Raw genomic sequence first — 14,865 nt, 5'->3', positions numbered from 1 at the left:
CGTCACAAAAGTCTGACCCCACCCCCCCCAGGGTCGTGACGTCATTTATGGACGCCCCCCTTCCCCAGGCATCTACGATGAGCACGGTTGGCTACGTACGGCGCGAAATAAGTTCAACATACGCGCTGTGAAGTGCCCAGCTGCTGTAGTTGTTGGACGAGGCGAGGCAGGGTTCATTAAAACAGAATCAAAAGGAGGAATCTGATGAGCGATAAAGCTCTTTTTCACAGATGTCCAGTAGGGGGCGGGTCAGAACAAGCATGCCTGTCAACCACTTATCAGTGGCCCTATCTCTTTACGGACCAATCCAGACCTCATTGATCACCCCGTGCTCCCTTTTAAATCTCAACGTTCATCCTACAAAGTCCCATCACAAGGTGAGAAACACAAACACATAGACACAACACTTTTTTTGCTGGCCCGTATTGAGAAACGGCTGTACGTTGTACGGACCCGAAAACTCAACTTCCCTGTACAAGAATACGGGGTGAACCGTATGGGCTGACAGCTATGAACAAACAATACCAAATAAAAACACGACAAAATGAGTGCAAAAGTTTAGAGGAAAGTCAAAGAAATCGCTTGAAATGACATACAAGTGAAACTAAAACTACTTTGTAAGCTCACCATTGGAACCTCCTTTGCCAGTAGCAAAATATTATCATTGGTTTTTCACCCTTTTATCTTGCCAACAAAACTGACACCATTTTTAAAATCCTTTATATTAAGTTCGCTTGCTTGCTTAGGACCATGCAAATGTTTCGGTAGTTTTTTTAACCCACTTCCCGTGATCCAATCGAGCTGACATTTTCCACACAGACTCGTTGTGCGAGACAATTAATGTTCGTGAAAATTTTTTTCCAAAATTTTACACTTTTTAGAACAAAATTTTTATATTTAATTACCAATTGCTTAATGGTGGCAGGCAATCATCTGACCCATAGGTGGCAGCCATCTCAAGCCAGAGGACGAGAGGACTCTAGCCGCCACGCATATTAAGGATTTATAGTGAAAAACTTTGTTTTTACGGGTTATACTTATTACAAAGAGTCATGTTTGCATTGGCCACAATACCTGCGGTCAGAATGCAAACAAAAACACAACTCTGATAATGATATGCACTGTCCTTGAAATTGATTGGTCCACACCCGAGACAGCTTTTCTTAGAGCCCAGTCTCACAATGGTGTTGGACCAGATGACGCCAAAAGGCAACCGCAGGTATTGTGGTAAATGCAAACATGACTCTTTGTAAAAAAAAAGGTGTCAGTTTTGTTGCCAGATAAAAGGGTAAAAAAATTAACCCGTAAAAACAAAGTTTTTCACTATAAATCCTTTATATGCGTGGCATCGGTTTTATTTTATTATTCATTTCTGTTTTTCTTGAGTAAGAGTTTCATTTTTATCACATTGGTATTTTAAATTAAATATGAAAAAAATTTCCCTAAAAAGTGGAAAATTTAGGATTTTTTTTTTCACGAAAATAAATTGTCACGCACAACGTGTCTGTGTGCAAAATGTCAGCTCGATTAGATCACTGGAAGTGGGTTAAAAAACGACCGAAAGATTTGCACGGTCGTAAGCGCGCAAGCAAGCAAGCAATTGAACTTAATATAAAGGATTTAAAAACCAATGACAATATTTGGTAAACTAACAGCTAATCGGCGTCTAATTTCGGAAGCGACCCTGGCCCACGAACGAAATCTTAGCGACGTTGCAGCCGTGATCCATTAAACATCGCTCGCCCATGCCCAGCGCGCCTTTAGCGGACTTAGAGAGGCGTGCGCTTGATATTCTCATCGCAGCCAACTTGAAGATCATTTGCACGACGCTAACTCAATTCTCACTCGGGTTTACATCTTTCACCATCGCTGGGGTGGGGGGTGGGTGGGGGTGGGGTGGAATCGAAACAACGCCCAGAATGTGACAATTCGTCTCGGCTAACAACGGGGATTGAGTGCGGATTACATTGCGGGTGCATTGTTCACTCCAATTACAACACGACACGAGACGGAAATTATTTAACGAAAGCTTGGTTGATGTATCCAACAAGTTAATTCCGATTCGCATTTCATTATTTTTTTAAGCGGGAATTATTTTCCTTATTTAGATCGCGGATGTAAAGTAAGACAGTGATAATCGTGGTGCTATCGTGACTGCAGGGATTCATGTTCTATGGGTTTTTCGGTAAAGCTCACCCCGCCAGCCCTCTCTCTATTTGAGGCCTCGACACAGAGGAATTGGGTCTCTGTGTGTCTATGCTGTGTGTCTATCTCTGTGTGTCTCTGTGTTTATGTTGTGAGTCTATCTCTGTGTGTCTCTGTGTCTATGTTGTGTGTCTCTCTCTGTGTGTCTCTCTCTATGTGTCTATGTTGTGTGTCTCTGTGTGTCTCTGTGTCTATGTTGTGTGTCTCTCTCTGTGTGTCTATGTTGTGTGTCTCTTTCTGTGTGTCTCTGTGTTGTCTCTCTCTGTGTGTCTCTGTGTCTATGTTGTGTGTCTCTCTCTGTGTGTCTCTTTCTGTGTGTCTCTGTGTTGTCTATCTCTGTGTGTCTCTGTGTCTATGTTGTGTGTCTCTCTCTGTGTGTCTATGTTGTGTGTCTCTTTCTGTGTGTCTCTGTGTTGTCTATCTCTGTGTGTCTCTGCGGTGTCTCTCTCTGTGTGTCTCTCTCTGTGTGTCTATGTTGTGTGTCTCTGCTTGTGTGTCTGTGCTGTGTGTCTCTCTCTGTGTGTCTGTGTCGTGTGTCTCTCTCTGTGTGTCTGTGTCGTGTGTCTCTCTCTGCTTGTGTGTCTGTCTGTGTGTCTATGTTGTGTGTCTCTCTCTATGTGTCTATGTTGTGTCTCTCTCTGTGTGTCTATGTTGTGTCTCTCTCTGTGTGTCTATGTTGTGTCTCTCTCTGTATGTCTCTGTGTTGTCTCTCTCTCTGCTTGTGTGTCTGTCTATCTGTCTATGTTGTGTCTCTCTCTGTGTGTCTCTGTGTTGTCTCTCTCTGCTTGTGTGTCTGTCTGTATGTCTATGTTGTGTGTCTCTCTCTGCTTGTGTGTCTCTCTGTGTCTATGTTGTGTGTGTCTCTCACTGTGTGCCTCTGTGTCTATGTGTCTTTGTTGTGTCTCTCTCTGTGTCTCTGTGTGTCTTTGTGTCTGTCTGTGTCTATGTTGTGTCTGTGTGTGTCAATGTTGTGTGTCTCTCTCTCTGCTTGTGTGTGTCTGTGTGTCTCCGTGTCTGTGTTTTGCCTCTCTCTCAAATTTAGTTCTACCTGATGACGGTTGCTTGTGTTGCAATCGAAACGTCGTACACTATCAATCAATTTATTTTCTTTCTACTGACTTTACCGAAAGAACCAAAGAGTAAAGCAACGCAGATATAAAAAAAAAATCACCTGATGACGATTGCGATCGAAACGTCGCGATATTTGTATTACGTTTCTATCTACGTGGCTTTAACCAAAAGACCCAAAGAATAATAGTGGTGGTGATGATGATGATGATATTAAATAACGCTGATAATCTCCACGAGTGGATGGAACCCGCCCCGGGGAGCACCTACATCGAGGAGACGGAGCGATTTGAGCGGCTTGGGTGTGCAACGAAGTTTTGCTTGGAATCAGAATCTTCATTCATCCCCAGAGGAAATCCGATGAGCTACGAAGCATTTTTTTTCACACGCGTCCAGTGGGGGCACGGGGTCGGAAATTTATAACAAACAAACAACAATAACAGACAGACAATATGAGTGCAAAGTAGAGAAAAAGTAAACAAATCCCTTCAAACATCTATAAATACAGAGACCGATAGACTCACACAGAGACCCATAGACTCACACCGAGACCCATCGACTCACACAGACACCCATAGACTCACACAAAGACCCATAGACTCATGCAGACCTATAGACTCACACAGAGACCCATAGACTCACACAGAGACCGATAGATGCACGCAGACCCATCGACTCACACAGAGACCCATAGACTCACACAAAGACCCATAGACTCATGGAGACCTATAGACTCACACAGAGACCCATAGACTCACACAGAAACCGATAGACTCACGCAGACCCATCGACTCACACAGAGACCCATAGACTCACACAAAAACCCATAGACTCACGCAGACCCATCGACTCACACAGAGACCCATAGACTCACACAGAGACCCATAGACCCATAATTTGTTGTCCTTCCCCTGGACACCTCCGATTTGCACGGTTCGTTACGTACGGCGCGAAAAAAGTTCGACATACATACAATGACGAATTAAAAGGTAAGGTATAACGATGTGACCCGAATGTGTTGTTACATCTGTAACTTCCTTAATCACGCTCGATTGCCCCAGACTGCACACCCATTGACACATCAAACGATGAAGAAATGGACTCCGCTTTCAACTAATTACATTCTAGAATGGGATTGAATAATTACATGCAATTAGCACCGTTTCATTATTAATGAATTTGACTCACCCTGGGTAACCCGGAGGGCAAACACCGAGAGTTATTCTTAATCAACGACTTGCGTCGTATTTTAATAAATGTTTTAAATGCTGTACGGCCATTCCTATAACAGGTTTGATTATACTGGTAGGAACCTCCTGGTTACACCAGCCCACAGGGGATTATTGCATCCGTCCGTCGTGCAGGAAGGGGCTGGGTGGGGAGGGAGGGGCTGGGTGGGGAGGGTGGGGAGGGGCTGGGTGGGGAGGGTGGGGCTGGGTGGGGAGGGTGGGGAAGGGCTGGGTGGGGAGGGTGGGGAGGGGCTGGGTGGGGAGGGTGGGGCTGGGTGGAGAGGGTGGGGATGGGCTGGGTGGGGAGGGTGGGGCTGGGTGGGGAGGGGAGGGTGGGGAGGGGCTGGGTGGGAAGGGTGGGGAGTGGCTGGGTGGGAAGGGTGGGGAGGGGCTGGGTGGGGTGGGGAGGGGCTGGTCACCCCGTGGTGCCCTTATAAAACTCAACGTTTAACCTACTCACGCCGGCTTGTGCCCGCCCTCACAGTCGGGCATATTTGCGGAATACACCACGCCGCCGTTGACCCTGGCCATTGACCGAGCAACCCAACGTTCCAGTCCCTCCAGAAAAACGCGGAGTTTTTTGGTGATTGTTGCGGGCAAAAATCGTTGATTATGCGGCACGTTTTCTTAAAAAATGCGATAGAATATGCGGGATATTTATGCAATTTTATGCGATTAAATTGCGGGAACTTGCAAAAATTGCGGGAACTTGCAAAAACTGCGGTTTGATGAAAAAGAGAAAAAAAAGTGATTCCCCCAACACCCTATTCACTAGGCTACTACTTTAATGTAAAGAGTCATTTCTTATTACTTCCTATGATAAGCAAGCATATTACATCACAGAAAGTGCTGGGAATATTTAAGTTCTCATCTTGTTTTATTTCAGACCTTAACAAACAGATGGCTCAAACTTACAAAACATTGAGTCGAACAAGTTCTGTAGCTTTACAAAATGAATATGCTACAACTTCTGTAAAAATGAATAAATAAAATATTAAAAAATAAAATGTGTGCTTCCTGTTTTACAGAGGTAGCTATACAAAACAGACATCTTCTGTTATAATAAGTGTTTTCAGTGCACAGTAACGTAAGCAATACAGTAACAGTACAGTCTTACAGTAATGTAAATTTACATACTACTAACAAAAAAGTGCAATCTTACAACTGTAAAGTTGCATAAACTCCTGAATAAAACTAACTACGTAGCCTCTAACACTAGCCAATCATTCACCATCCTCATCCTCCATCCCCTCTCCCTCAGTGTCCATCTCCTCCCCCTCCACCATCTCCTCCCTCTCAAATGCTCCACTGCGGACTCATTGGTTATGGTAAAGGAAGACCAAGGCTTTGAGGTTTTGGTTGGTAGTTGATCTTCTTCGGTTAGACAACACTAGTTTGTAGATGCTGTTGCTGCGTTCAGCATCAGCTGAGTTTGAGACAGCATCTTTGTACCGCTTGGCCAAGGAACTCAGCACAGGAAGTCTCTCCTGTAGGCCATCCCAAAACACATCCAAATCCACCACGCCGAATGGTGCAGCTCTGAGTGCTGCTGGACCAAGAGTCTTGAAGTAAGAATCAAATTCATCACCCTGCACTTCAGTGAAACCTGGAATGGCCTTGTAGCTTGCTACGGAGTCATCTAGGAATGCAATGTGGCGAGGGTCAAACACCCTAACCTCCAGGAGAAACTCAATGGCCGGCTGCCCATGTGACATGTACTTGGTGAGCTTTTCTTCAGCGTTTTCATATGCCTGACCAACTGTGCAGAGGATCTGTGTCTTTGTGGTGTAAGGTAAGTTAAACCCTTCAAAGTATTCGGCACACGCCTCATACTGCAGCTCTTTGTTGGCAGCAAAGACCACCTGCAGATCCTCCAGATAAGTGAAGATCTTTGTGGTCACAGGACGTCTGCTCTGGAAGATATCGAGAAGACTTAGGAAGCGTTTGCACTTGTCAGCCATGATGTTGATCTGGACATTCAGGGACTGAGCTAGGTCTTGGTCTTGAAGCATCTCGTGGAGTCTCTCCACAGACTGTGGAGCACTTCTGCTACACACCTATAAAAACACAAATAGAAAGAAAGGAATTAGGTCAAACATACAATATGTTCAATGCAATTATTTGTTTTACTTTGATCTTACTAAACTATTCATGTTTGTATGTGCAAAGGGGGTTAACTGATGAAGAAAAGGAAGTGTTAATTGTATTGAGGAATTATGTGAAGGAAGTTTTTACCTCGATTTCCATCTCTATGAACTCCTTGTACAGTCCAAAGTGCTGTGCGTGGTACTGCACTGCAGAGAACCAGGAGTTCCAGCGTGTTGCACAGGGGTTTGGAGGCATGACCGCCTTTTTTCTAGGCAGCTTGTTTGACAAGAAGCAGAGGTATCTTCTCTTGCGTGATCCAGCATTGAAGAACATCTGGGAGAAACTTAGCATGAAGCTGTTCAACTGAACAAAAGGTTTGCGGAAGGCATTGCCTATGAGATTCATTATGTGTGCCATGCATGTGATGTGTATCGAGTTGGGGAACAACGACTGCAGAGCTGCTGTGAATGCCTTCTTCATGTAGGCTGCATTATCAGTGTCGAACACAATCACATCCTCGTTGTTAATGCTGTATTCTTGAAGGCACCTTACGACAGACATGGATACAGTGGAATGATTGCATTGCACAAGGACAACAGTATCTGCAAGGTAGGCCAAGATCCTCCCAGAATGATCCTTCTCAAGTGGTGCAAGGAGGATATTCAGGACACATCTCCCCTCGACATCTGGAGTCTCATCAAATATCACAGCAAGAGGCTTTCTGGCAAGAAGTGTCTTCAGCTTCTCTTTTTCCTTCTCATATACTGCTCCCAAGTACATATCTTGAAGCTGGTGAAACCCTGGAATGGCGCCGCCATTGATGACTTTCTCATTCAGAAATTTCCTCAGTGCAGGGTGGTCAGTCTTAGACAGTGGGATGTTGATGGCAGTGCAGGTGGCAACCCAGGTTTCACAAATCTACAAACAGAAAAATACTTTTGTATCAATGGGCTGTATTACACACACACACAAAGTCCAGTGTAACCTACAGAAAACTGCTGTATAAAACTGAATCATTTACAGTAAACTTTCACAGAACAGTAGTGTTTCTGCAAATAAAACATAATTCTTTCATGCCAAAATCAATCATCTTGCATGGGAAATTACACTACTGTTAGTCTATCTAACCCTAACGTTAACTTACATCCACACACAACATACTTGGAAATCTCATTCACACACACCTCTCTCTGATTCAATTTAACTATCAGCCTTTTCATAATTTTACAAGCTTTAATCTAATAGGCTACTGACCTTGATTCTTTCAGCCCTAGCAACTGTTTTGGAAGTTGACGCCTCGGTGTAGGTGAGCTGCTTCATCTTGGCTGATTCCGCTGCTGCTTTAACCATCCTCGAATGTTTGTCGGTTGCAAAGTGACTGTCCAGCGTCGACTTCCGCCTGTGGTCCAACACGCAGTTGCACGGAGTGCAAAATAATTTGCCCCCACTGTCATGTAACACACTGGGAAACTGCTTTGCGCGGTCTTTTGCGCTTATGTTTGTTGGCAAATGAGAAAGATTTGCGGGCTTCATCATGGTTTCATTGGCATCGCGGGGTTTGCAGCTTTTCAATGATGTCGCGTAATGAGTGACGTCACTTCATAACGTTCCCATGGCAACATGGGAAATGGCTGCGCTTGTGTGAAGTAAACGCAACATTTTTCAACTTTCTGCTAAGATATGTGACTTTTTGCAACGAAAATGCGGGGATTATGAAATCATGCAAGCCCGCATATTTTGCGCGCGGAAATCTGCAATTTATGCGGCGAAAGTGCGGCGTATTTGAAACGCGCCCCCCGCATAAATATGCGGACTTTGGCTGATTTTGCATGGAATCATGCGATCGCATAATCGCGTTTTTCTGGAGGGACTGACGTTCCTACCAGCTCCCTCCGCAGGAATGTGTTTATTAGCAGAGCATATTTGTTTGCATGCTCACCACAAGTACGTGTGGTTAATGCACGCTCTATTAATTATTTTTAGTTTAAAGGTTTCAATTTGGTGTTTGAACATCTTAACTCCTGTTTAATAGCCAGAAAGGGTCAAATCTATTTTTATTTTTTCATACGATCAGCCACTTCGTTCAGCTATCATTTGTGGCCAGGTCGCTTCTGAAAAATAAGTTAATAGCTCAGTGGGCTTTCCACCTGTTAAGATAAAACATAGTTTCGTTTTATTTGTGTATATATATTTTTTATTTATTTGCTTACCTTCCTATACAGGTAGTCCCCGACTTACGGTGGAGATGCGTTACGACGACCCCATCGTAAGTCGAAAATAATAATCATTGGAAGGATTTGATTAACCATTTCGGGTCTTAATTGATTGTGTTCACGCTTACAGTGACTTTCAGACCGCATTCCATTCTCTTCTTCTCTCCCCCCTCCTCTTTTCCGAACATAGATGGACTCGTCCATCTGACCAACTGCCAAATCGCTGTCCGTGGTGCTGACGTCAGGACAAACCGCCACTTTTTTCAAATTTTCTTGCTGTGGATTTCACACCTCATGATGATTATTGCTTGTGTTGCAGTCGAAACGTCGTGAGAATTTGTATTGTTTTAATATTTTTATTATTTTATTATTTCCCTTCTACGTGACTTTACCGAAAGAACCAAGAATATAGTTTTATTTTTGTTGTTGTTTTAGAGCAGGGGTGGGGAACGTCCGGCCCGCGGGCCGTATGAGGCCCCCGAAATTATTTGGTTTTGGCCCTGCCAAGGCAACCGCAGGCGGGACTCGAAATTCAAAAAATCTAGGAGCAAACCTGGAAAAGCAGTTGCGAGTAGCAACAACATCATCAACAGCAGCTAACATCACACGCCTCGCCAAAGAGAAGCAGTTCCAGCCATCGCATTAGGGGCGAGTTAATAAAACGTTTGACCAAAAATAACAGGCTAATTTTTAAGTTGATAAATTTGTATGGCCCGCGAATGATGTTATAAATATCCAAATGGCCCTTGGCAGAATAAAGGTTTCCCCACCCCTGTTTTAGAGACATCGTGAAACAGTGGCGTTTGTTCCTGTGCCCTCGTTTGCGATTGCTTTGAAACCGCTTCCTCGAAACCTTAACAACCGAGTCCACTAAACAGCAGTCGGTGCGGGTTGGGGTGCACTGTGAGCTTCGTGGAAGATACAAGTAAACCCGTAAAAACAAAGTTTTTCACTATAAATCCTTTATATGCGTGGCGGCTAGAGTCTTCTCGTCCTCTGGCTTGAGATGGCTGCCACCTATGGGTCAGATGATTGTCTGCCAGTATTAAGCAATTGGTAATTAAATATTTAATTTGTTTTCCCTAAACAGTGTAAAATTTTGGGAATTTTTTTTCACGAACATTAATTGTCTCGCACAACGAGTCTGTGTGGAAAATGTCAGCTCGATTGGATCACGGGAAGTGGGTTAAAAAACGACCGAAAGATTTGCACGGTCCTAAGCAAGCAAGCACGCAAGCAAGCAAGCACGCAAGCAAGCAAGCACGCAAGCAAGCAAGCAAGCAAGCACGCACGCAAGCAAGCAAGCACGCAAGCAAGCAAGCAAGCAAGCACGCAAGCAAGCAAGCACGCAAGCAAGCAAGCACACAAGCAAGCAAGCAAGCACGCAAGCAAGCAAGCAAGCAAGCACGCAAGCAAGCAAGCAAGCACGCAAGCAAGCGAACTTAATATAAATTATTTAAAAAAACCCAGGGGGTCGTCTGCATTGGGTCTTTCACGAGGTGTTTGGTTTTGTGAGTTATTTTCGACTCCATTCATCTCACCCAGCTTCATCGAGCCGCTGAATTCGCAACAACCTCAGTGATCTGCCTGGACCTGAGGGGCCGTCCATAAATGACGTCACGCGATTTTGGGCGATTTTTGACCCCCCCCCCCCTCGTCACACGGCGTCACAAAAAGTCAGACTCCCCCCCCCCCCTCTCAAATATGACGTCACAAAGCTCTGCCCCCCCCAAAAAAATATAAAACATGCTTCAAATCGCTTTAAACTATTGTCATAGTGCGCATTTAATGTGGCGCTGCACTCTGATGTAGGAGAAAACATTTATTAAAAAGTATATTTAATTAAGTAGAACGTGTTGTTCATATTTATTTAAAGTTGCGCATTTTGATGTGACGTCACAATTCTCAACCCCCCCCCCCCTCGTCACACATCGTCACAAATGTCTGACCCCCCCCCCTCCCCTAGGTGCGTGACGTCATTCATGGACAGCCACTGACCGCATCGGTTTGTCATCCTCTTGGGTGTTGTGCTCCCCTCCTTTGACTGCCATTCCATCACCAGCCTCGTGCGTCGGTCATCAAACCCCTTCGAGGCTATGGCGTTGCCTCGCTTTCACAGTGTCAATATGGATTATCGGATTTGTGTTTGTTCGCTGACCCATATATTCCCACTGTCTGTCTCTTCTCTATATTTCTCTCTCTCTCTGTCAGAATCAAAGGCCAAAGTGGATTCGTGCTCATACAGAAGTGCTGTTCTCATCCGTTTAAAAATAAATGGTGGGCTCCATCCAGTGATGAGTATTTCAGATGATCGAGATGAATACAAACTAAGCGAAACTAAATTTCGATTTAAAGCTTTCGTGACTGCAGGGATTCATCTTCTTGGTTATTTCGGTAAAGTCACGTAGAAGGGAAGTAATAAAATAATAAAAATAAAACATAATAAAATAATTCTCACGACGTTTCGGCCACAACGCAAGCAGCCGTCCTCAGGTGAAACCAGGTCTGTCGAGGCGACAGCGTCTGAATGAAACAGCACACGTGCTTGGAGCATATATATAAGCTGGGTTGGAAGGGGGGGGGGAAAGGGCGCCTTGACAAAAGAATTTGCATATCAATAGAAATTTAGCATATTTATGGGAAATGCAGGTATGTGATTAGTACTACTTATGTCCGTGCATTATGCAGGATTAGCAGTATTTGACCAGGTAAGGCCCACTGAGCTATTAGCTTCTTTTTTAGAAGTGACCTGGTAAAAAAAATGATAGCTCAACGAAGTGGCTTATCACGTTGATATTTATAGCAGCCAAATACTCTAAAGGGACGTTTTTAAATGTGGAGGCAAAAAACCAGAAGACCTGGAGAAAAATCCACGCGACCATGGGGAGAACATTCAAATTACAAAATAACAGCAGGCGTCAGGGTCGGGATCGAACCCACAACTTCCTCCATACCAGACGAGGTAGTTAACATCTCGCCACCGATATTATCATCATCATCAGCAGCAGCACTGATCTAGCCACTGCTGGATAAAGGCACCCCCCAACCTGCAACTTTTCTCACGGTCTCACTATACCAACAATCTATGTAGCTCCTTACACGTGAGATGATTGCATCGCTCCATCTCCGTGGTGGGATGTGTTCTCGATCGTCATGTCAAATCGCTGTTGATGTCTCACAAGTCGGTACTGATTTTATCGATTCCCAACGGATGAAAGGATTTGAATTAATAACCTTCGGTTATGTGTTAATCAGCCGGATATACATTACAAATGCAAATTAATAGGGCCTATAATTTGACCATTTTAAAAATGATATTAGGGGTGTTACTATTATGTTTTAAAATAGTTTTTTATTATTATTATTATGTGTGTCTATATTAGTCTCATTAATTTGTACCATCAGCATCGTAGATATGATTTAAACATATTGAAATTAAAAAGGGGGAACGAGAGAGAGAGGAGGAAAGGCATCACATGTATAGAATGTGAAGTCTGTAAAATTACGTGCGAAAATGAAAAGCGCAATACGAAAATTGCAAAATGGGGCATGCGTTCATTATGACATTTAGCCCGAATGGGATATGCAGAGCACGAATCTCAATCGCTAAGTGCTGCGCCGTTAGATCGGCGGAGCCTCTGCGCAGATGTTTAACGTGACCCCCTCCCAACCTCCCGAAGCACGTCCTCGTACTGGCCACACGTGACGGGAGTCAGCTTGCATAGTGAGCCGGCGCTCATGACCGTTGGGTCGATAATCGCATTTGACAGATGACACAAGTAACTGCGGCTGATGCAAACGTAGAAATTCATAGTTGTCGCGACAAAATCGCAGAAAATAGCTGACAGCATGAATGTATAAAGATTATATATATGGTGACCGTGCAGGCATGTTAAGGGCAGTTCAAGCTCTCTCTCTTCTCTATGCCATTGAACTAAGCGTCTGCGCAGATTCATTGTGTCAGAGTGGGTGACGTGTGTCAGGGGTAAGGATAATATATTTTTAAAATATATATATTTTTAAAAAAGCCTTTCTTTTCAATGTCGCCAAAAAATTGATGCACGTGTCTAAAAGCCTCGGAGCGGTGTAATTTTCACGAAAGCCTGTTCCACGTTATTACGAAATCCTTCATTGCATCTCGACGTACTCTCCGTGAGAGGCGGTCACTGCCTGGGGCGGCCTTTATCCAGCAGTAGATTGATTATGACTGATGACGTTCCCAATGATTCCCCTTCACACCAGAACAATCCAAAAGACGGTTCCGGTATTAGTATTGATGCGCCACATCCATTTCACTTAACTGGAACCTCTTATTCTATTCTCATGTAGGATTTCAGAATATTGGGCACAATGATATAGGATCGTTCGGGGTAGACGTACCGTGTACTGTCGTGTGAGTGCCACATGTTGAAAATCCGTACTCCAAGCCAGCCTAACAGAGTTCCAGAAAAAAATTGAATCATCATCACCATAAACAGAGTTTACAAATTCTAGATTTGAAGCTTTCGTGATTGCAAGGATTCATATTCTTAGGTTTTTTAGGTAAAGTCACGTAGGTAAAACATTAAAATTAATAAAAGTGCCACATGTTGAAAATCCCTACTCCAAGCCAGCCTAACAGAGTTTAAGAAAATAATCGAATCATCACCATCATAAACAGAGTTTACAAATGCCTCCCTTCTCAAATTCAATTTATGCATGAAGAGGTAGTCAGTCACTCTTTCCCCTCTGCTGCACCCACGGTCTGGAAGTGCTTTTCTTTCACTCGAGAATATATGACACGATGGGTTGGTTTGAATACTGAACGTTCAAATTGATGGGTGGCACGGCGGTGGAGTGATTACACCTGTGCCTCACAGAAAGAAAATCCTTGATTAGATTCCGGACTCAGGCGCCTGTGTGGAGTTTATATGTTCTCACCTTGATTTGTAATGGCTTTGCTCTGGGTTCCCCACTTTCCTCCAATACCTATGTAATGAGCGACTTCCACGACACGTCGTGTAAGAGGGTACTTCTTTATTACTTACACTGGGCACAACACAGGCCAATCAATACTTGTGCTTCCTCACACTGAGTATAACTCGAGGTATTAACACCTCTACTGGCTACACGCACAGCCGATCACTCGGCATGATCCCATCGCCCAAACTCGGCCACGCGGCTGGCTGGCGGCGTGACGATGACGGTGATGGAACCCACGCAGATCTTCCACGTGACTGGATGACGGAGAGAGATGTTGGTGAGCAGCGACACGCCAGGACCCAGGACCACACACACGAGCCCCGGCTCCGCTCCCCCTTATATCCCCCCAGGCGTGGCTAAGCCCCGCCTCCGGCCACGCCCCCTCGTGGAACCTTCGAGCAGGTTCCCGGAGAATCTCGGCTAGCCCCACCTGTGATCTTTGCCCCAGATACACCTCCCTGTCTGATTGGTTGTTACCGCTGTGGCCGGACCCGTGAATCCCTTCCCAGGCCCTGTCATGTCAGCAGGTGTGACCCTGTCATTACACCTACACATTTTTTTTTGCAATGCAATGACATTTTTGCCAAACATACCAATGCTGAAAAATTACCTGTAAATTACCCAACTGAGATTGCACACAGCAGCGGCACTGCCGCCAACTGTGAATCCTCCTGAAGGGGGGGGGGGGTGGAGGGGGGTGAAGGGGGGTGGAGGGGGGTGGAGGGGGGTGGAGGGGGGTTGGAGGGGGGTGGATGAGGGGGTGGAGGGGGATGGAGGGGGATGGAGGGGGGTGGAGGGGGGTTGGAGGGGGGTGGAGGAGGGGGGTGGAGGGGGATGGAGGAGGGGGTGGAGGAGGGGGTGGAGGGGGTTGGAGGAGGGGGTAGAGGGGGGGCGGAGGGGGGTGGAGGAGGGGGTGGAGGGGGGTGAAGGGGGGGGAGAATGTGGAGGGGGGGAGGAGGAGGGGGGGTGGAGGATGGGGGGTGGAGGAGGGGGGGGGTGTAGGAGGGGAGGGGGGGGGTTGAGCGGTGACGTAACAACGTCACCAAAAAAACCGCCAGTCCAATGTCGTCACCGCGCATCCGGAGCGCGGTGACGTAACA

At 45.3% G+C, this 14,865-nt stretch overlaps 1 long non-coding RNA gene across 1 annotated transcript; it reads right to left on the bottom strand.

Moving 5' to 3' along the window:
• Window positions 1-5,346: 5,346 nt before the first annotated feature.
• On the bottom strand, window positions 5,347-9,111 carry LOC144731242 (uncharacterized). The gene is made up of 3 exons (XR_013587929.1): window positions 7,845-9,111; window positions 6,738-7,508; window positions 5,347-6,559 (listed from the first exon to the last, which is right to left on the bottom strand). It is a non-coding gene; the product is annotated as an uncharacterized LOC144731242 (long non-coding RNA).
• Between the last annotated feature and the right edge of the window lie 5,754 nt (window positions 9,112-14,865).

The sequence above is a fragment of the Lampetra planeri genome, chromosome 38, assembly GCF_965212315.1.
Source record: "Lampetra planeri chromosome 38, kcLamPlan1.2.h2, whole genome shotgun sequence".
Lineage (NCBI taxonomy): Eukaryota > Metazoa > Chordata > Hyperoartia > Petromyzontiformes > Petromyzontidae > Lampetra > Lampetra planeri.
Note: the sequence above shows the minus strand (reverse complement) of the source record. Positions and strands in the feature narration are given on the sequence as shown.